General features: G+C 41.7%; 1 pseudogene; it reads left to right on the forward strand.

Annotated features, from left to right (window-relative positions):
- LOC140739069 (uncharacterized) overlaps positions 1-20,885 on the forward strand; it is a 44,317-nt pseudogene extending 23,432 nt beyond the window's left edge.
- The last annotated feature ends 474 nt before the right edge of the window (positions 20,886-21,359 follow it).

Here is a 21,359-nt window from a genome sequence, read left to right on the forward strand (position 1 = left end):
GAATCAAGTCCTTGCAGAAAGTCAAGTGGGAAGAAACGTAGTCAAGAAAGTTTGGGCTTCGAATGTATCTTTACTGTTAACTTATCAGCTAAGAGATCTAGAAAATGAATGAATCAAACAAAAGCCATGCAAGACAGCCTGGAAATTGTTGCAAAAGTAATGATAATGTCAAGCTATATATATGATTTAGAAGCAGAATCAATGCACTCATCAATATACTGAAAAAAAGTATTGAAAGTGGGGGCTGACTAGCAATGAAAATAAAAGGGGCATTAGATTGCTGTACCGATCACACAAAATGCCAAGAATAGCCAATAGCCAAAGCTCATTTGTTTCCATTGTACTATTGGTCAGTAAGTGAAGCTGAAAGGGAATATTCTTCTGATAAATAGTCCACTTGCTTCATGTGTGCTCCTACCAATACCCTGTACATCCCTAATTTAATCTCTATTCCATAAGACCATAAAACTGTAGGATATAGGAGCAGAATTAGCCTATCTGGCCAATTGAGTCCGCTTTGCCGTTCAATCATGGCTGATCCTTTTTTTATATCAACTCCTCAGCCCCAGTTCCTGGCCGTCTCCCCCGTAACCTTTGATGCCATGTCCAATCAAGAACCTATCAATCTCTGCCTTAAAGACATGTAATGACCTGGCCTCCACAGCTGCATGTGACAAAAAAATTCCACAAATTCACCACCCTTTGGCTAAAGACATTACTATGCATGTTTTGAAAGGAGCCCCTCTTTCCTGAGGCTGTGCCCTCTTGTCCTGGACTCCCCCACCATGGAAAAGGTCCTTTCCACATCCACACAGTCTAGGCCTTTCAACATTTGAAAGGTTTCAATGAGATCCCCCTCATCCTTCTGTATTTCAGTGAGTACAGACCCAGAGTTATCAAACATTCCTCATATGATAACTGTTTCATTCCTGGAACATCCTTGTGAACCTCCTCTCGACCCTCTCCAATGCCAACACATCTTTTCTAAGATGAGGTGCCCAAAACTGTTCACAATACTCAAGGTGAGGCCTCACCAGTGCCTATAAAGCCTCAGCATCACATCCTTGCTCTTGTATTCTAGACCTCTTGAAATGAATACTAACATGGCATTTGCCTTCCTCACCACCAAGTCAACCTGCAAGTTAACCTTCAGGGTGTTCTGCACAAGGACTCCCAAGTCCCTCTGCATCTCAGATTCCTAGATTTTCTCCCCATTTAGAAAATAGTATCCACATTTATTCCAACTTCCAAAGTGCATGACCATGCACTTTCCAACATTGTATTTCTTTTGCCAATTTCTTGCCCATTCTCCTAATCTCAGTTCTTCTGCATCCTACCTGATTCTTCAACAATACCTGCCCTTCCACCAAAATTCTATCATCTGCAAACTTGCCCACAAAGCCGCCTGTACCATCATTCAAATCATTTATATGCAGCATAAAAAGAAGTGGTCCCAGCACCAACCATGCAGAACACAACTCGTCACCACTAGTCACTGGCAGCTTTTGGCTAAGTCTTCAATCTGTTTATCTATTCCCAGCCACCACACATAGCTCCAAGTGAGACCTTTCATCCTGACTGTACCCAGGTGTCCTTCATGCAGATTCTCGAGCACTCTGGTGCAGAGTTAGAGGTGTTACGCCTGTGCCCCAACTCTGAGGGGCCAAAGGGTACAATGTAGCCCCCTCCTTTTTGAGAATCGCAAGATCGCTATTAATTCAGGTCAGGAGACCCAGGAAATGAGAGAGAGAGAGAGAGAGACGCAGAATCCACGGGTTTGGAATGTCCTGGACCCTCAACGATACAAAGCCATGGGAAACAGCCATTGTCTCTTGGAGACGGATTTGTGTATTGAGCACTGTGCTATTCATCGACGCCCTCAAGGCATGAGCAACGTGGGCTGGTTGGGGGGATGGCATCATCCCAACCTGATTGACATCTGAGACCCCGTGAGTAAGGATAAAAGAAGGTCTGGGGAACAACCCCTTTAGACGCACCAGGAGAAACGCTAGAGATCCCGTGACAGCGTTTAATAGCGAAAGCCGGTGGAAAGCCCACGTGCGTCCTTTTCCATTTGCCTCGGAATTGGTGGGACTGACCACGGAAGATGGCTTAGCTAAAAGGAAAAGGACACCGACGACATTTCGAAGGATCGACATCATAGAAAGGAAAACGGGCAAGTTCTAAACTCCGTCTCTCTCTCCAACCAAAAGCTGCAGCTTGAATGAACTTGAGTGACTTATATTTCCATCGGACAATACATTATCCCCTAGACAACGATAGAGCTATTTCTTATCGATTATTATTATACCCGCGCTTTTAGATTTAGTACTGACGACGTATATTATCTGTATGTTTGCATTGATATTATTTTTGTGTATTTTTATCAATAAATACTGTTAAAAATAGTACCATCAGACTTCAACGGACCTCTCTATCTTTGCTGGTGAGTGACCCAGTTATGGGGTACGTAACAGAGGGAATCACAACATGAGATCCACACATCGGCATTCTTTGAAATTCAGGCAGCTGGATTTGCCTCACTGAGAACTCTGGAAACATAGGGTTACCATGAGCTGGCCATCCTTGCATGGTGATTTCATAGACTTTTGACAATGTTGGATCATTCCATGTCTCCCTTTGTATTTCAGAATCTGTTACTGGCAACTAGTCCGCAAAGCTGTGTGAAACACTTCTGTTGGCTCAAAGTATGAAGACTTTTCTTCTTCAATTGCCAATAGTGGAAGACATGACTAAGTATCAGAGTTGCTGTTGTTGTTGCCCTGTCACATGAGTGGTCTCCTAGGAACAGTGCCCAATGTAGTAACTGGGTAGTTGATATCATGAGAATTCCCTTCCTGGGATTGATAATGAACACAGGGGCTGATGATCTGTCACTAGCGTAAACTGTTGTTGGAGAGGTAGTGGTGGAACTTCTTTATTCCCCATACTAGAGTAAGGGCCTCTCAGTTGATCTGTGTGTAGATGCATTCTGTTGAAAGGATGTTTCCCATGGTGGGGAGTCTAGGACAAGAGGGACAGAGGGTATCCTTTTAAAACAGACTTTTCTTTAGCCAGAGGTTGTGAATTTGTGGAATTTATTACCACAGGCAGCTGTGGAGGCCAGGTCGCTGGGTGTATTTAAGACAGAGCTTGATAGGTGCTTGATTGGACATAGCATCAAAGGTGACAGGGAGTGGGGATGCTTCACTGTAGAGATGGTGTGTTTTTGATCATGTGCTCTGTTTGGCTTATGCCAAACATAGTGTTTAGGTCAAAAAGCGCAATTTGGGTTTCATCAGGCCATAGAACCTTCACCCAGCTGACCTCTGGCAAACTCTAGCCAAGATTTCATGAGAGTTTTTTTTCCCCCAACAGTGGCTTTCTCTTTCCCATAAAGCTGCAACTGGTGAAGCACCAGGCAATAGCTGTTGTATCCGCAGTCTCTCCCAACTCAGCCACTGAAAGCTGTAACGCCTCCAGAGCTGTCATTAGGGCTCCCTCACTAACCCCCTTCTTGCGTGGTCATTCAGTTTTTGAGGACAGCCTGCTTTAGGTAGACACATAGAAACATAGAAAATAGGTGCAGGAGTAGGCTATTCGGCCCTTTGAGCCTGCACTGCCATTCAGTATGATCATGGCTGATCATCCAACTCAGAACCCTGTACTTGCTTTCTCTCCATACCCCCGATCCCAGAAGGGCCATATCTAACTTCCTCTTAAGTATAGCCAATGAACCAACCTCAACTGTTTCCTGTGGCAGAGAATTCCACAGATTCACCACTCCCTGTGTGAAGAAGTTTTTCCTCATCTCGGTCCTAAAAGCCTTCCCCTTTATCCTTAAACTGTGACCCCTCGTTCTGGACTTCCCCAACATCGGAAACAATCTTCCTGCATCTAGCCTGTCCAATCCCTTTAGAATTTTATATGTTTCAATAAGATCCCCACTCAATCTTCTAAATTCCAGTGAGTATAAGCCTAGTCGATCCAGTCTTTCTTCATATGAAAGCCCTTCCATCCCAGTGAACCTTCTCTGTACTCCCTCTATGGCAAGAATGTCTTTCCTCAGATTAGGGGACCAAAACTGCACACAATATTCTAGGTGCAGTCTCACCAAGGCCTTGTACAACTGCAGTAGAACCTCCCTGCTCCTGTACTCAAATCCTTTTGCTATGAATGCCAACATACCATTTGCCTTTTTCACCGCCTGCTGTACCTGCATGCCCACCTTCAATGACTGGTGTACAATGACACCCAGGTCTCGTTGCACCTCCCCTTTTCCTAATCGGCCACCGTTCAGATAATAATCTGTTTGTTCCTGTTCTTGCAACCAAAGTGGATAACCTCACATTTATCCACATTAAATTGCATCTGCCATGAATTTGCCCACTCACCTAACCTATCCAAGTCACCCTGCATCCTCTTAGCATCCTCCTCACAGCTAACATCACCACCCAGCTTTGTCTCATCCGCAAACTTGGAGATGCTGCATTTAATTCCCTCGTCTAAATCATTAATACGTATTGTAAACAACTGGGGTACCAGCACTGAGCCTTGCGGTACCCCACTAGTCACTGCCTGCCATTCTGAAAAGGTCCCGTTTACTCCCACTCTTTGCTTCCTGTCTGCCAACCAATTCTCTATCCACATCAATACCATACCCCCAATACCGTGTGCTTTAAGTTTGCACACTAATCTCCTGTTCCCAGTAACCGGGTGACTTACCAGCAAAGATAGAGAGGTTCGCTGAAGTCTGATGGTACTATTTTCAAACGTTTTTTATTTATAAAGGGGCACAAACGTATGGTTAATACAAAACATTCCGATCATATATGTCGTCAAAACTCAATCTAAAACACAGGTATAGTAATAATCAATCAGAAATAAGCTCTATCGTTGTCTAGGGGATAATACTGAGTCCAATGGAATATAACAGTCACTCATAAATCTGCAGGCTTTTCCATTTGGGAACCGCTGGCATTTCACGTGTTGGAGAGAGAGGATTGGTGAGAAAAAGGAACACTTGCCCGTCGTCTTTGCGAAGCAAATCCTGGTTGTTAGTTAAAACGGTTTTCCTTTGGTTTCAGCCACAGACTCCCGATCCGGAATCTAACACACGTGGCTTCCTTCAAAATGGCTTCCCGCTCCGACGGGAAGCACTATCGTGTCTTCTTCGTGTGTCTCCTTGGTGCGTCTGAGGGGCCGCCTCGGCAGCCCACCTTTTTATCAGGACTTGCAGGGTTGTAGCTGTCAATCGGGGTGGGGTGTGGCAATCTTTCCCCATCACCCAGCCCACGTTGCCCTGAGGGTTTGCACGTAGTCCAGTCCTCATTTCACAAAGGTGTCTCCAAGAGACAATGGCTATGTCCATGGCTTTTGGCTGGCTGAGAGGCCAGACCACATTCCAAACCTTAAGGCTTCTCTCTAATCTTCCTGAGTCCAATTTCAGCACGTCTCTCTCTCTCTCTCTTGCGATTCTCACAAAGGAGGGGTCTGGGGTCATAACAGTGGGACCTTGTCAAAAGCCTTTTGAAAATCTAAATATACCACATCCACTGGCTCTCCCCTATCCACTCTACTAGTTACATCTTCAAAAAATTCTATAGGATTCGTCAGACATGATTTTCCTTTCACAAATCAATGCTGACTTTGTCCAATGATTTCACCTCTTTCCAAATGTGCTGTTATCACATCTTTGATAACCGACTCTAGCATTTTCCCCACCACCGATGTCAGACTAACTGGTCTATAATTCCCTGGTTTTTCTCTCCCTCCTTTTTTAAAAAGTGGGGTTACATTAACCACCCTCCAGTCCTCAGAAACTAATCCAGAATCTAAGGAGTTTTGAAAAATTATCACTAAAGTATCCACTATTTCTTGGGCTACTTCCTTAAGCACTCTGGGATGCAGACCATCTGGCCCTGGGGATTTTTATCTGCCTTTAATCCCTTCAATTTACCTAACACCACTTCCCTACTAACATGTTGATGCACCATCAATAACTCTCTGAGACGTGAGTTAAGGTAGGCTTTTATTGGCTGAAAGAAAGCACCGTCAGCAGCAAGCGGCCACCACACAACATCCTGGAGACTGAGGAAGGAGCAGTGCCTCCAATCGCCTTTATACAGGGGTCTGTGGGAGGAGCCATTGTCTGTGGGAGGAGCCACAGCAGCAGTCAGCGGGGGGCGGGGGGGGGGGGTGTCCAGACAGGTATATGTAGTTCACCACACATGTATTTCCCTCAGTTCCTCCATCTCACTAGACCCTCGGTCCCCTACTATTTCCAGAAGATTATTTATGTCCTCCTTAGTGAAGTCAGAACCAAAGTAGTTATTCAACTGGTCTGCCATGTCCTTGTTCCCTATGATCAATTCACCTGTTTCTGACTGTAAGGGACCTAAATTTGTTTTGACCAATCTTTTTCTTTTGAGATATCTATAAAAGCTTTTACAGTCACTTTCTATGTTCCCTGCCAGCTTTCTCTCATAATCTTTTTTCTCTTTCCTAATTAAGCCCTTTGTCCTCCTCTGCTGGTCTCTGAATTTCTCCCAGTCCTCAGGTGTGCCGCTTTTTGTTTTGCTAATTTATATGTTTTTTCTTTGGACTTGATACTATCCCTAATTTCCCTTGTCAGCCATGGGTGCACTACCTTCCCTGGTTTATTCTTTTGCCAAACTGGAATGAACAATTATTGTAGTTCATCCATGCGATCTTTAAATATTTGCCATTGCATATCCACCGTCAACCCTTTAAGTATCATTTGCCAGTCTATCTTAGCTAATTCACAACTCATACCTTCAAAGTTACTCTTCTTTAAGTTCAGAACCTTTGTTTCTGAATTAACTATGTTACTCTCCATCTTAATGAAGAATTCCACCATATTATGGTCACTCTTACCCAAGGGGCCTCGCACGACAAGATTGCTAACTAACCCTTCCTCGTTGCTCAATGCCCAATCTAGAATGGCCTGCTCTCTAGTTGGTTCCTCGACATGTTGGTTCAGAAAAACATCCCACATACATTCCAAGAAATCCTCTTCCTCAGCACCCTTACCAATTTGGTTCACCCAATATATATGTAGATTGAAGTCACCCATTATAACTACTGTTCCTTTATTGCACGCATTTCTAATTTCCTATTTAATGCCATCCCCAACCTCACTACTACTGTTAGATGGCCTGTACACAACTCCCACCAGCGTTTTCTGCCCCTTAGTGTTATGCAGCTCTACCCATATGGATTCCACATCCTCCAGGCTAATGTCCTTCCTTTCTATTGCATTAATCTCCTCTCTAACCAGCAATGCTACCCCACCTCCTTTTCTTTCCTGTCTATCCCTCCTGAATATTGAATATCCCTGGATGTTGAGCTCCCATCCTTGGTCACCCTGGAGCCATCTCTCTGTGATCCCAACTATATCATATTCATTAATAACTATCTGCACATTCAATTCATCCACCTCGTTACAAATGCTCCTCACATTGACACACAAAGCCTTCAGGCTTGTTTTTACAACACTCTTAGCCCTTATACAATTATGTTGAAAAGTGGCTTTTTTTGCTTTCTGCCCTGGATTTGCCTGCCTGCCACTTCTACTTTGCACCTTACTACTTTTTGCTTCTATCCTCATTTTACACCCTCTGTCTCTCTGCACTTGTTCCCAACCCCCTGCCACATTAGTTTAAATCCTCCTGAACAGCAGTAGCAAACACTCCCCCTAGGACATTGGTTCCAGTCCAGACCAGGTGCAGACCATCCTGTTTATTCCAGTTGTACCTCCCCCAGAACTGGTTCCAATGCCCCAGAAATTTGAATCCCTCCCGCTTGCACCATTTTTCAAGCCACGTATATATCTGAAATATCCTCCTATTTCTACTCTGACTAGCACGTGGCACTGGTAGTAATCCAGAGATTATTACCTTTGTGGTCCTACTTTTTAGTTTATCTCCTAACTCCCTAAATTCACCTTGTAGGACCTCATCCCATTTTTAATCTATATCGTTGGTACCTATGTGCACCACGACCACCGGCTGTTCACCCTCCCACTCCAGAATGTCCTGCAGCCGCTCAGAGACATCCTTGACCCTTGCACCAGGGAGGCAACATACCATCCTGGAGTCTCGTTTGCGGCCGCAGAAACACCTATCTATTCCCCTTACAATCAAATCCCCTATCACTATAGCTCTCCCACTCCTTTTCCTTCTCTCCTGTGCCACAGAGCCACCCATGGTGCAATGAACTCGGCTGCTGCTGCCTTCCCCTGATGACACATCTCCCCCAACAGTATCCAAAACAGTATATCTGTTTAGGAGGGAGATGACCTCAGGGGACTCCTGCACTACCTACCTACTGCTACGCTGTCTAGTGGCCACCCATTCCCTTTCTGCCAGTGTAGCCTTTACCTGCGGTGTGGCCAACTCACTGAATGTGCTATTCACGACTTTCTCAGCAACGCAGATGCTCCAGTATGAATCCAATCGCAGCTCCAGATGCTCAATGCGGTCTGCCAGAAGCTGCAGCTGGACACACTTCCTGCACACATAGTCATCAGGGACACTGGAAGTATCCCTGATTTCCCACATGCTGCAGAATGAACAAACCACGGGGCCGATCTCAGCTGAGCCAATTTCTTTCCATTTCTTGATGATTGACTTCACTGTCCTCCAAGGAATGTTCATTGACTGGAAATTTTCTTTATCCATCTCCTGACTTGTGCTTTTCAATAAGCTTTTTTTTGGAGTTTTTTCGAGTGTCCTTTTTTCTTCATGGTGTAGTTTGCCAGAATACTAACTCACCAGCAGTTGGACTTTCAAGATACAGATGTATTTTTACTACAATCAATTGAAACAACTTGACTACACACAGTGATCTCCATTTAACTAATTATGTGACTTCTTAATCCAGCTGACTGCACCAGTGATAATTTAGTGGTTCATATTAAAGGGGGAGAATACTTATGTCATCAATTAATTTTATGTTTTACATTTGTAATTAATTTAGATCAATTTGTAGAGATCTGTTTTCACATTGACATGAAAGAGTCTTTTTCTGTTGATCAGTGTCAAAAAAGCCAAATTAAATCCTTTGGGGTTCAAAGCTGTAACACAATAAAACATGAAAACTTTCAAGGGGGTTAAATACCTTTTATAGGCAGTGTATCACTAGCATTTCACAGCAATGCATTGAATAAAGACCTGTTCTTACTCAGGAAATCACTAATCAACTCTGGGATTGATATCAGCCCTCAAAATCCAGAAAAGATAAATTACAGTGAATAGGGATATGGATGGCAATGTCAACAGTAGGCCACTCTCGGGAAAATTTAGACCACATACTTCAAAATGAATTCTAAGAGCAATTCGAAGTATTAGTTTAATACATATTAAACTAATGATTCAAAAGTCTTTGTAATGTATTTGTATTTCTAATATTGCTAGGTATAGTTACAAATTATACATGCAACAGATCATTAAAGATAGTTATTGATGTAACTCTTGTAAGATATGGAACTGATGGCTGCAATAATGGTAATGTTGAATTGTGCATAACATTTCCATTTGAGATAGAATCATCAATACAGAATTTTAGTTCTACCTTCTATAGTGATGTTAGCATTCTTCAGTGCCTCACATGGGTGATGGAACTGCAATTAGAACATTGTAAATAACTCATCAACAAACAAACATTTAAAAATCGTGAACATTTAAAACAATGAGAAATTAAAATCAATAGACCTTTACATGAAATATCATATTCTGAAAAAATTCCTAAAATATACTGAATATTCCTGTTAAGCAGAGAGATAGCTATGTTTATGATACCCACGTGATACTCCTAAAACTGTTTAATCCCCAAAATAATGAGTACCATCTTTGTTGGAACACCACAACAAAAATTCAGTCAAAAGGATATCAGCAAACATCAAAGCAATAATGGAAAGCCAAAATTTTTTTAAAAATCAAGTACTGCAGATGCTAAGAACAGAGAATTAGAAAAATGAGAAGGTCGAGTAGTTCCTGTGGAGAGATTACTAATAAGTGATCCTTAATTAGGTCAAGGTTATAAAATCAGAAGAGATGATCAGCAACTTCAAACATTAACTCTGTTTCCCTCTGTACAACTGCAGTGAGAGATTATCTGATATGATGTTGTAGGTGTGGCTGAATGAAGATCACAGATGGGAGCTTAATATCCAAGGATATGTCTTATATCAAAAGGGCAGGCAGGTAGGCAGAGGATGTGGAGCGGCTCTGTTAGTACAATATGAAATCAAATCGTTAGAAAGAGGTGTCATAGGACTGGAAGTCAATAAATCTTCGTGGGTAGAGTCAAGAAACTGCAAGGGTAACAAGACTCTGATGGGAGTTATATACAGGCTGTCAACAGTAAACAGGATGTTGGATATAAATTTCAACACAAAATAGAAAAGGCATGTAATTAGGGCAATGTCATGGCATTCACATGGGATTTCAATATACAGGTAGAGTGGGAAAATCAGATTGGTGCTGGATCCCAAGAGAGGAAATTTGTAGAAGACCTCCAAGATGGCGTTTTGGAGCAGATTGTGGTTGAGTTCATGAGGGGAAAGGCAATTCTTTGTACTGAACAGATTTGATTAGGGAGCTTAAGGTAAAGGAACCCTTGGGAGCGAATGATCATAATATGACAGAATTCACCCTCCAGTTTGAGAAGGAGAAGATGAAGTTAGTATTACAGCAGAGTAAAGGGAATTACAGAGGCATGAGGGAGGAGCTGGCCAAAGCTGATTAGATGGAGACGCTAGCAGGGATGACGGCAGAACAACAATTGCCGGAGCTTCTGGGGGCAATCTGCATGGCACAGGATAGATACATCCTAAAGATGAAGGAGTATTCTAAAGGGAGGTTGAGGCAACCGTGGCTGACAAGGGAAGTCAAAGACAGCATAAAAGGAGAGCATACAGCGCTGTTATATCCTGCAGATCATCAAGAAAGTTCACCTCTATCCCAGGATACTGACGGCTTTTACCGCTGTACCATTGAGAGTATACTCACTAACTGCACCTCAGTGTAGTATGGCAATTGTCCCGTATCGGACCGCAAAGTGCTCCAGCATGTGGTGAAAACTGCCCAGTGGATTATCAGCACCCAATTGCCCACCATTAAGAACATCTACCATAAACGCTGCCTGGGCAGGGTGAAATGCATTATCAAGGATGCATCTCACCCTAACTATGAACTCTTTACTCTTCTCCCATCCGGTAGGCGCTACTGGAGCCTCTGCTCCCGCACCAGCAGGCACAGGAAGAGCTTCTTCCCTGAGGCTGTGACCCTGCTGAACCTCACATCACAGTGCTAAGCAGTATTGCACCCATATTGTACTGTCTCAGTACTTTTATATTTGTGTGCTGTAGCACTTACTTTTTATTCACAGTTATTTTGTAAATGACACTATTCTTTGCATTTCTGGTTAGATGCTAACTGCATTTCATTGGCTTTGTATCTGTACTCGGCACAATGACAATAACATTTAATCTAATCTAATCTAAATACTGTATGTCACAAAAATAACTGGGGAATTTAAGATTATGAAGTTTTTAAAAATCAACAGAAGGCAACTAAGAAATCTATAAAGAGAGAAAACATGAAATATGAAGCCAATAAGCTTGCTAATAATATCCAAGAAGATACCACATATTTTTCAGATATATAAACAGCAAAATAGAGATGAGAGTCAATATTGGATCTCTGGAAAATGATGCTGGAAAGATAGTAATGAGAAACAAAGAAATGGTGGATGAACTTAATACGTATTTTGTGAAAATCTTCACTGTGGAAGACACCAGCAGTATTCCAGAAATTCGAGAGTATCGGGGGCAGAAGTGAGTGTAGTTGCTATTACTAAGGAGAAGATGCTTGGGAAGCTGAAAGGTCTGAAGTTAGATAAGTCACCTGGACCAGATGGACCACACTCCAGGATTTTGAAAGATGCAGCTGAAAAGATTGTGCAGGCATTAGTAATGATCTTTCAAGAATCACTAGATTCTGGAATGGTTCCAGAGGACTGGAAAATTGCAGATGTCACTGCACATTTTAAGAAGGGAGGGAGGCAAAAGGAGGAAATTATAAGCCAGTTAGTCTGGCTTCAATGTTTGGGAAGATATTGAAGTCTATTATTAAGGATGAAGTTTCAGGGTATTTGGAGTCACTGATAAAGAAGGCCGAAGTTAGCAAGGATTCCTCAAGGGAAAATGTTGCCTAACAAAACTGTTGGAATTTTGTGAGGAAATAACGGACAGGATAGACAAAGGAGAGTCAGTGGATGTTGTTTAACAAGGTGCTGCTTATAAGGAAGTTTAACAAGATAATAATTCATGGTATTACAGGGAATATCTTAGCCTGGAGAAGAGATTGGCTGGATGTAAGGAGGCAAGGAGTTGGAATAAAGGGCTTATTCTGGTTAACTGCCAGTGACATGGCTTTCCATAGGGTTCAGCATTCAGACAACTTCTTTTCACATTACATATCAATGATCTGGAAGATGGATTTGGTGCCTTTGTGGCCCGGTTTGCAAATGATTCAAAGATAAGTGGAGGCACAGGTAGTGTTGAGGAAGCAAGGAATCGGCAAAAGGACTTGGACAGTTTGGGAGAACGGGTAAATAAGTTCCAGATGGAATATAGTGCACGGAAGTGTATGATCTTGCACTTTGGTAGAAGGCATAGACTATTTTCAAATTCAAAAATCAGAAGTGCAAAGGTATTTGGGTGTCCTTGAGCAGGATTCCCTAAAGGTTAACTTGCAGTTTTAATCAGTGGTAAAGAAGGTCAATGCAGTGTTAGCCTTCATTTGGAGAGTAGTAGAATATAAGAGCAAGAAGATAATGCCGAGACTTTATGAGGCATTGGTCAGACTGCATCTGGAGTAATGTGAGCAATTTTGGCCCCTTTTCTCAGAAAAGATGTGCAGGTGTTAGAGAGGGTCCAGAGGAAGTTCATGAAAATGATTCCCAGAATATAAGGGTTAATATATGAGAAATGTCTGATAGCTCTGGGCCGGTACTCACTGGAGTTTAGAAGAATGGTGGGGGAAGGGGGTGGGGAGTTATCTCATTGAAAGCTGTTGAATATTGAAAGGTCTAGATAGTGTGGATGTGGAAAGAATGATTTCCCATAACGGGTGAATCTATGACCAGAGGGCACAGTCTCAGAATAGAGGGATGAACATTTATAACAGGGATAAGAAGACATTTCTTTAGCCATAGGGAGGTGAATTTGGAGGCCAAGTGATTGCGTAGAGTTTGATGGGATCTTGGCTAGTCAGGTCATAAAAAATTGTGGGAAGAAGATATTCAAGACATGATCTTCATTAGCAGTAAAACTTTTATCCTCACTGTTGCTTTTTACAAATGATACTTCCAGTTTACTCGCAAGGAAATCAAGTTTTTAAAGAGTAAGAACACAAACTGCATTATTTATGCTCTCCCCAAGGTCTGCAACTTCCTCTTATCTTAAATTTAATGCTGCTTATCTGTTTCACCAAGGGTACTTACCTTCAGAATCATTACAGGCTTATGTTGCTGAATGCCTCATGACAAAGTTTGCATCTCACCATAGCATTAACAAAATCACTCATGCACAATAATTAATGTGAAAAGATTTCACCTACCGGTACTTTTCTTACACAGCAGGATAACATCAAACCCAGTTCCAGCATTTGCCTGTATTGCAGAAATCCCTAAAATTAGGGATTCAGAGAATGCATTCATCTTAGTACAGAAATTTTGCTGGCGAACTCCTTTCAGAAGTGACTGCCTGCTGTCCTGGAGAATTTTTATGACTTCCTTGTGCAAAGAACATACGTCCTGTGTGCACTGTTCATCACAATCCGATTTACGTCATTTGCTTTCTCCTATTAGTATAGACTTTCCTCGTCTTCTTAGGAAATCCCTCAAGAATTCCTTGCAGAAGGCTACTTCAAGAGCAAAGAAACAATTCCAAGCGAATTTGGAGGTAACATCGAATGCATGTAATCTCTGACAGGGCTTGCAGGACATTACTTCCTGCAAAGCAAAACTGAAACGCATGAATGGCTATGATGCTTCACTACCAGATGAGCTATATGCCTTCTACACTTGCTTTCAGGCAGGTGGAGCTCATCAACCTTGGACGGCAGTCCGCCTAGGAGAAGGAAAACTATGATTTTAAACCTTCTCTACCTTGCGGCCATACCCACCCATGGGAAAGGCTTCGGAAGTAAACCCTGAGGAAGAAATCCACAGTCAGGAGTTTCCACCTGCTTCAAAAAGGCAACAGTTATACTAGTGCTTAAGAAGATAAGTGTAAGCTGCCTTAATGACTATCACCCAGCAGCACTCACATCTACAGTGATGAAACACTCTGAGAAGTTGGTCATGGCAAGAATAAACTCCGGCCTCAACCACAAGGACTTGGACCCACTAAATTTTGCCCATCGCCACAATGGGCCTACAGCAGATGCAATCTCAATGGCTCTTCACACGGCTTTAAATCTCATGGACAATACAAATACCTATGTCATGATGTTGTTCATTGACTATAGCTCAACATTTAACACTAACATTTCCATAGTCCTGATTGATAAGCTACAGAACCTGGGCCTCTGTACCTCCTTCTTCAATTTGTTTCTTGACTTCCTAACCAGAAGACCACAATCTGTGTGGATTGGTGATAATATCTCCTCCTCACTGACGATCAACACTGGTGCACCTCAGGCATGTGTGCTTAACCCACTGCCCTACTCCAACTACACCCATGACTGCGTGGCTAGGTATAGTTCAAATACCATCTATAAATTTGCTGATGATACAACCATTGTTGGTAGAATCTCAGATGGAGATGAGAGGGCATACAGGAGCGAGATATATCAGCTAGTTGAGTGGTGTCAGCAACAATCTCGATGTCAGTAAGACAAAAGAGCTGATTGTGGACTTCAGGAAGGGTAAGACGAGGGAACCAATTCTCATAGAGGATTCAGAAGTGGAGAGAGTGAGCAGTTACAAGTGCATGGGTGTTGATAACTCTGAGAATCAAACCTGGTCCCAACATATTGACGTAGCTATAAAGAAAGCAAGACAGAGTCTATATCTCATGAAAACTTCTACAGATGTACCACGGAGAGTATTCTGACAGGCTGCATCACTGTCTGGTATGGGGTAGAGGGTGGGGTGGCTAGTGCTGAAGACCAAAAGGAGCTACAGAAAGTTGTAAAATTAGGCAGTTCCATCTTGGTGACTAGCCCTCGTAGTATCCAAAATATCTTCAAGGAGTGGCGCCTCAGAAACGCGACGACCATTATTAAGGACATTCATCACCCAGGGCATATCCTTTTCTCATTGCTTCCATCAGGAAGGAGATACAGAAGCCTAAAAGTACATAATCAGTGACTCAGGAACAGCTTCTTCCCCTATGCCATTCGAATTCTAAAAGGACATTGAACCTGTGACACGCTGTAAGGTTTCACTACTAAATCTAATGTAATGGTTTCTATGTAATGTTCCACTGTTAAGGTAATGGTTTCTCTGTAGCAGCAATGATTGGGTTATGACTAGAGATAACAGGACTTTGGAATTCAGTGGCTAGCCAACAAGATTGTTGCTGTGTCTTGTGTTGTGATTCTGGAAGCAATTATTTTTGCGGGCTTTTGCAAGAGGGGGAGAGATGAAGAGAGAAGACTCGAATGGATAAATTTGGTAGACCGCCAGAGGGGGTGGACTCGGAGTGGGGGTCCCAAGGTCAACGACACTCGGAGGAGATCAATGGTGGGAGAACTACTGAACTGCGTGAGCTCCAACTTTGGTGTGCACAGACTATTCAATAAGATTTGGGCCCTTTTTCTTTTATATTTTGTTTCTCTACTAACCATATAGTCAAAGTAAGAGTTATAAAGCTTAATTGTTTAGTCACATATTGTGTACTGCTTGTTATTTCGGGGTACTGATTTGTAGCAGGGGACACATTGCACAGCATCCACCCAAGCAAGATTTTTTGGCCGGACCGGGGGTTATTGCCCCCTTTATTAAGCCGCTAGGCGAAGCGAGTGTTACATATATATAATTTCTGTTTTTGCATTATTTTAATCTATTTAATATACATACATATATTTACAGGATTGATTTATTTACTATCATGTATTACATTATATTGCTGCTGCTCAGTTAGCAGATATCATGATGCATGCTGGTGATAATAAACCCGATTCTGTTTTTGATTCTAAACATCATGGAATATCTGCTTGCAGTCTGGTTTTGTGTTCTAAAGAGGCTGACAAGGTCAAAGTGAGGAATGCAGACACTTCCCCAGATAGTAAAGGTGATGCCCAATGGTTGGAGCGTAGGGGTAGTTTGTGAGCTGGTTAACTTATACTGCTACTGTATTTATGCAGTACTTCTATGTTCCCACCTCATGGACTCAAAATTCTGAATGCCACTCAAAATGCTCCTTCTCCACTTTAAGTAGTCATATGTCAAAGGTTCCCAGTACTCTAAAGGGAGAATGCTTTTCTTCAAAGAAGCTCTGAGCACATTCTTGAATCATCTCCTTTTCCACTTTGTCTTCACCTCCCACAACAGAGCTCAGGTTAGAGTGTATGCCTTGAGAGGATGGTGTCAGGCTTGCCAAACATAACCATCTCAGCAAACTAGGGCTTCAACATTGGGAAGGTTAGCTGAGGAGAGGACAATGACCTTAGTTCATTAATCCTGATGAAATTGGTGGAATTTGTGGAGACAGCAGCTTAAATACATTCAGTATCAACAATGCCCTACAGCAATGTGTGATCAAGGCAATCTCAGTAGGATTCTCTTGCGAACTTTGCTGTTACTATAACTTTCACTCGCAGCATAAGCACAATATACAATGCTGTTTTAATGCTAAAATGGAAACATGGAGTAATATAGATGGCAAAGTTACAAAGATTAACTTTATTTGACACATTATATAGTGAAATGCATCATATTTCAACACAGTCTGAGGATTACGCTGGGGCAGCCCACACATGTCACCACACTTCTGGTGCCAATATAGTATGGCCACAATTCATGTACCCAAACCATACATCTTTGGAATGTGGAAGGACTGGAGCACTGAAAGAAAACCTGCTTGGCAAATAGGAGAGTGTATAAACTCCTTACGGACAGCGGCAGGAATGGAACCCTGATGGGTGAACCCTGTAAAGCGATTGCACCAAGCACGACCACCCCACCATTGAACATTTTGTTTTATTTTGCTGTCATTTTCAATCATTGATCTGCAGTTCCGCATTTTGTTTCTTTTTATTTTAGATTTATAGTATTTGCATATTTTTTTAATTTTTCATGTTATCAAAATTTTACTGATACAAATGTGTAATTAGATTATGACAACAGAATATTATGAATGTACTGTGTTACCTTATTTCCCTAATATATTTGGCTATTGGGCTTTGGAATTCCATTTCTTCTCTTTAAAGCTCACTCATTCAACTTGACATCACCTGTAAAAAACAAACATCAATTTCTAATGTCCTTGATCTCAATAATTCTCCTTTTCATAATCCTTCATGTGAAGCCTTGAGAGCATAAAACTGACCCTTGGGTTTAACCCCTGGTCCTGCCTATTCAGCTAGAGCTAGCAATATTGATAATTACTCTCTGGGCCAATTTGACATCCAATTAACAACTTCCTCCTTCATCAAAAATATTTCACTTTAACCACAAGCCTTCTGGGAGCATGTCTTGAAATGCTTTCTGAATTTCATAATAAGATTTTCACCACATTATTATTACCTTCCAATGTTACCTGGTCCTCAGAGAATTCCGAACAAAATACTGTGAACCAAGCTTAATCTGTATTTTATAAACCCAGAATGGCTTGTATGTTTGCTTTCAAAGTACTTGATTTTGTGTTATTTATTGCAGTATGGAATAAATTTATTTCAGTATTTAGTCCTCTCTTTTGTTATATATTACTCTTTTTGCAATATCATGGAATGGTCTTCCAATTCTTGAAATCTGATAGGGTGGAGATTTCCATGACTTGCTTGCTCAAAGAACAAGTCCACAATGGTATGTTTCTATATGTTTTGACTATTGCAATTTATATTACAGCATTAGAAATGGCAATAAACCAAATACTTCCTTTTAAAAGATGCATTCCTACTTTAATTAGAACACTATATGTGTGATGCAAATTGTGTCAAATTACATGAATACTTGATTATCTATGTGTTAGGATAGAACTGAAATCTTGGCCAGAGCATAAAGTTGACTCCCACCCAGAATCTTCTTCAAGTTAAAATCAAACTACTAAATTGCTATCCATATAAGTCAGAGTAAAAAAGCTAATACTGTATTGTGGTACATTGTACTGAAAGAAACATTTTGTGTTTCTTAACATGCTACCACAATGTAACAAATAAAGTTGCATTACTAAACTTTGAAAATATTTATTCTTATGAATTTATTACATTTTTTTTATTTAAATAAACAGGAATGCTTAATCAACCTATATATATACACACACACACACAAAATTACTCAAACATTACTTAAGTATTAAATGCACAATACTCCACTCTGCTTAGCTATAAACTTCAACTCAATAGAGAATGCAGCTCAACTATATACAAAGTATATTACATAATACAACTACTATATACAGACTTCCACCTCATTGTAAAGTTTAAATTGTCCCATTCAGGCCTAAAGATTTACTTGCTGGGGAGGATTTCTTACCCTTGTGAGAGAACATCTTTCCTGACAAGGGGAATCACTCTGCTCAGCAGCTGAGACTTGTGGCTGTGAAAACAACCAGGTTCTGGGGCTTCCTCCATGGTGATCATAGGATTTGACTCTGAGACTTTAGGACATGGTTCTGACAGCCTTGGACACCTCCTCCTCCTTCCTTTTACTTCTTCTAGTTTGCGCATATTGATCTTGGTAACCTACATTTAGTTCACTGGAGTATTTTCTTATTATTCTGTCTATAAAGTACTTAAGGGGGATCCTACAGGAAGAAGATCATAGACTGTATGCAAAATTTAGAGAAAAAACTAAGTAATTGATCAGGTCCTATATCATCACCTATACCCAGAAGAAGCCATCCCATCCTTATACAGACTCCCCAAGATCCACAAGCAAGGAGTCCCCTCAGGCCTATTGTGAGCAGCATGAACTCAGATGATTACAACATTCAAAGGTTCAATTTAATATCAGAGAAATGTATACAAAATACATCTTGAAATGCTTTTTCTTTGCAAAACATCCACAAGAATAGGGAAGTGTCCTAAAGAATGGACGACAGTTAAACGTAAGAACCACAAGGACACCCACCCCCCAGCTCCACCCTCCCGTGCGTAAGCGGCGACGAGCAACAATCCCCCCCTACCCCACTGGCAAAACAAAAAGCACACCCGCTACCAAGCACAAGCATGTGCTAGGAGATAGCAAAGACACAGACCATGCAGTTACCCTAAAGACTATCGCAATTCATCCAGCATTCGGCAATCCACAGGTTCTCTCTCTCTCCCTAATAAGGGAGAGGGAAGTGTCTCTCATTTTTACAGCAAGCGGGAGACAGAAAAACAACAGGCTAGTTTATGATGTTAAAAAGTCTGTTTCGAAGTACCTTACCGCCCTTCTCACCCCTTTGGTTGGCAACACTCCACACCACATCTAAAATTCCAAGGACCTTGTTGAGAAAGTTTGGTATCTAAAGCTGAATACAGATGAGACCAGGGTGTCATATGATGTTACATCTTTATTCACATCTGAGCCCACTTCAGAAGCTATCAAGACAGTAAAAAAGGGGCTACATCAGGACTGTAGTAAAAGTAGAAAGGACAGCCTTAATCACCTTCCATGGAACTTGACCCAGTCATTGGTTCAGGTATGTAGATGACACCTGGGTAAGGATCAAAATCCATGAAGTGTAAGCCTTCACAGAACACATCAACTCTATGGATAATGACATCAAATTTACACAAGAAGACATCAAGGACAATAAACTGACCTTTTTAGACAGTGCAGTGCTTTTCAAAGAAAATGGACATCTGGATATTGAAGTCTACAGGAAACCAATCCACACAGAACAGTACCTACAGTTTGACTCCCATCACCCATTAGAACATAAGTTCAGAACACTACATCACCATGCTGAGAATGTGCCCACCAGCATTACAGCCAAAGACATGGAGTGTAAATATTTGAGAAAAATCTTGAAATCTTGCAGCTACCCTGACTGGACCTTCACCAATACAGCAGCAAAATCCAGCAGGGACATCAGGCCAACAGGCAGAGGTAAGGAACAAAGCCAACAGAAAAACATAGTCATCCCATATATAGCTGGAGTTTCAGAGAAACTTAGAAGGATTTTGAACAAACACAAAACCCCTGTGTTTTTCAAACCTACAAACACACTCAGACAGAAACTCACCCACACCAAGGATTCTACACCCAAACAACAGAACATTATTGCATATGCTATCCAATGCAATGGGAACTACACAGAGCTGTATATCAAAGAGTCAGAACAACCACTTCAAAATGGATGTCCCAACGCAGGAGGGCTAAACCTCAGGTCAAGACTCAGCTGTATATCTACACCTAATGGACAAGGAACACTCCTATGATGATAACAATGTGCACATTTTGGACAGGGGAGACAGGTGATTTGAAGAGGGGTTAAACTGGAAAACCTATCGCTGAACAGAGAGGGTGGGGTACAACACCACTCATCAGCTACTTACAATACATATCTACCCCAGCACCTCCACAAAAGTTCACACCTCTATTCATCCGAAGACAAGACTAATGACTCTCTCATTACCTCTATGACTCTTAACAACTCTCAGGTGATTGCTATACCTTTAAACAACTCACAGAGTTTATAAGCCAAAAAGCTACCCACCATGGGATGGTGGTGGTTGCTGCATGGGTGAAAGTGGTTTGGAACTTGTTGAGGGAAAGAGAGTGGGGAAGGAGTGGGAATTGATGGGAGGGGGTTGCCTGGGTCTGGTAATGACAGACAAGATGAGAGGAGGGGCTGAGGGAAAGAGAGTGGAGAAGGAGCGGGATAGGGATTTGGGATCAGAGGTAGGCAGCTGGGGAGAAATGGATTATTGTGAAGGGAGAAATAAAGGGAATAAGGAGATAGTGAGGGGATGGATGAATGAAAACTGAGACAAAGGGAATAAAAGAATAAGAAATGACAATGGAGAGAGTTCTGAAAGTGAGGAAGATGAACAAGTTCAGAGAGGAGGTGTTGTCATAATTAGGTTTAATGAGAAGGCGCAAGGACACATGAAGAAAATTAACCCATTTGTGCTAACAACTCTGGCAAATAAGATAGGGGAAATAGTATTTGC

The sequence above is a fragment of the Hemitrygon akajei genome, chromosome 15 (genome assembly GCF_048418815.1).
Source record: "Hemitrygon akajei chromosome 15, sHemAka1.3, whole genome shotgun sequence".
NCBI lineage: Eukaryota > Metazoa > Chordata > Chondrichthyes > Myliobatiformes > Dasyatidae > Hemitrygon > Hemitrygon akajei.